Source organism: Elaeis guineensis, chromosome 5 (assembly GCF_000442705.2).
Source record: "Elaeis guineensis isolate ETL-2024a chromosome 5, EG11, whole genome shotgun sequence".
Taxonomy (NCBI): domain Eukaryota; kingdom Viridiplantae; phylum Streptophyta; class Magnoliopsida; order Arecales; family Arecaceae; genus Elaeis; species Elaeis guineensis.
The window spans coordinates 88,706,241-88,709,305 of record NC_025997.2 but is presented as its reverse complement, the minus strand read 5'-3'; positions in this window follow the sequence as shown (position 1 = coordinate 88,709,305).

Genomic DNA, 3,065 nt, shown 5'->3' with positions numbered 1-3,065 from the left:
GTGATGACTCAAGCTCCGATGAGGAAACCTCAACCGAACAAGCCAACCTGTGCCTTATGACACACGAAAATGAGGTAATTTCCGAAACCCCTAGTGACTTTACAATTGAAGAATTGCATGAAGCATTCTATGATTTAGTTGATGAATTAAAGAAACTAGGGATGAAGAACAAAGAGCTAAAATTAAAAAATCAATCCTTATTGAAACAAGCTGAAAACTTTTCAATTGAAAAAACTACCTTGCTTCAAGAAAATCAAAGCTTAAAGAATGAAATTGCCAAGCTGAAACCAATAGTAGAAAAGTTCACCTTAAGTTCAAACAAACTCAATATGATTCTTGATAATCAAAAAGCTGTATATGATAAGGCTGGACTTGGCTATAACCCCTTGAAGAAACAAAAATATCTGAAAAATATTTATGTAAACTCTTTAAGTAACAAGTCTACCAATATTACTTGTTTCAAATGTGGTAGAGTAGGACATAAGTCATACACTTGCCTCTTTAACAAATCTGCAAACTCAACTATAAAGAAAATATGGGTTCCAAAAGGAACCATTATGACTAACCAAAAAGGACCCAAGAAAGCTTGGGTACCTAAAACAAAAATTTGACTTTTGCTTGTAGGTGTGTCTAGCATCCCAAGGAGGAAACAGGAAATGGTATCTTGACAGTGGATGCTCGAGACACATGACTGGTGATGAATCACAATTCATCACACTTGATGCTAAGGATGGAGGGATGGTCACCTTTGGAGATAATGGCAAAGGAAAGATCATCGGTATAGGTAACATTGGTATCACTCCCTCCAAATACATTGAAAATATTTTGCTAGTTAATGGTTTAAAGCATAATTTACGAAGCATTAGTCAATTTTGTGATAAAGGATATAAAGTTATTTTTGAATCATCTGTTTGCATTGTAACTAGTCCTATTAACGATGGCATTAAATTTATTGGACATAGACATGGCAATGTTTATATGGTAGATTTAAATGATTTAGCCAAAATAAACATGCAATGCCTAGTATCCTTGAATGCTAAAGTTAATGAGACTAGTTGGCTTTGACATCGTAGACTTGCACACATTAGCATGCATTCTCTTTCAAAATTAATTAAGAAAGAATTAGTTCTTGGCTTGCCTAAACTGAATTTGGAAAAAGATAGAATTTGTGATGCATGCCAACTAGGTAAACAAACAAGAGTTTCATTTAAATCCAAAAATATTGTTTCAACTTCTAGACCTTTAGAGCTTTTGCATATGGACTTATTTGGACCAACTAGAACCACTAGTCTAGGAGGAAAATGATATGGTTTTGTAATTATAGATGATTACTCTCGTTTTACTTAGGTTTTCTTTTTAGCACACAAAGATGAAACTTTTCATATTTTCACTAAATTTTATCGAAAAGTCACTAATGAAAAAGGATTTTCAATTCAAAATATTCGAAGCGATCATGGAACTGAATTTGAAAATCATGACTTTAAAAATTTTTGTGATGAAAATAGAATTGGCCATAACTTCTCTGCTCCTAGGACACCCCAACAAAATGGGATAGTTGAAAAGAAAAATAGAACCTTAGAAGAAATGGCCCGTACCATGCTTTGTGAAAGCAACCTTCCAAGATATTTTTGGGCGGAAGTAATTAACACAGCATGTTACATTTTAAATCGTGCTTTGATTAGACAAATTTTAAAGAAAACCCCCTATGAACTTTGGAAAGAAAGAAAACCAAATATTGCATATTTTCATATTTTTGATTGCCGATGTTTTGTGTTAAATAATGGTAAAGAAAGACTTGGTAAATTTGATACAAAATCAGATGAAGCAATCTTTCTTGGTTACTCCTCCACTAGTAAAGCTTTTAGAGTTTTTAACAAAAGAACTTTAGTAGTAGAGGAGTCCATTCATGTTGTTTTTGATGAGTCTAACGATCTTCCTTCAAGAAAGAATGAGGGTGTTGATGATGCAGATCCTCTAATAGAAGGAATGAAGGAGATCACTCTGAAAGATTCAACAATTCAAGAGGACGAGGAACAAAAAGACAAACAAGATGAGAGAGATGAAGAAATTCAAGAACAACCTCAAGGTACAAATGACCTACCCAAGGAATGGAGGTATGTTCACAATCACCCTAAGGAGTTGATTATTGGTGATCCTATGCATGGGGTAAAAACTCGTTCTTCACTTAGAGATGTATTTAATCATTGTGCTTTTGTATCTCATCTTGAACCAAAAACTATTGAAGAAGCTGAAAATGATCATAATTGGATTAATGCAATGCAAGAGGAACTTAATCAATTTGAAAGAAATAATGTTTGGACTTTAGTATCAAGACCTAAAAATTATTCAATAATTGGCACAAAATGGGTCTTTAGGAACAAATTAGATGAACATGGTAATGTAATTAGAAATAAAGCAAGATTGGTTGCTAAAGGTTATAATCAAGAAGAAGGAATTGATTTTGATGAGACCTTTGCACCTGTTGCTAGATTAGAAGCCATTAGACTTCTACTTGCATATGCTTGCTTTATGAAATTCAAATTATTTCAAATGGATGTCAAAAGTGCATTTTTAAATGGATATATTGCTGAAGAAGTCTATGTAGAACAACCCCCGAGATTTGAAAATCATGCTTTTCCTAATCATGTTTTTAAATTAAATAAAGCTTTATATGGATTAAAACAAGCACCTAGAGCTTGGTATGATAGGCTAAGCAAATTTTTACTAAATAATGGTTTTTCAAGAGGTAATGTAGATACAACCCTCTTTATTAAAAGAAATCAAAATGATATGTTAGTAATACAAATTTATGTTGATGACATAATTTTTGGGTCTACTAATGAATCTCTTTGTCAAGACTTTGCTAAGCTCATGCAGGGGGAGTTCGAGATGAGCATGATGGGAGAACTTACCTTCTTCCTCGGACTCCAAATCAAACAAACAAAAGAGGGAATCTCCATCACCCAAAGCAAGTACACCAAGGAACTACTCAAAAGATTTGGAATGGAGAACTCCAAACCAATTGGCACACCCATGAGCCCCTCATGTAAGCTTGACAAGGATGA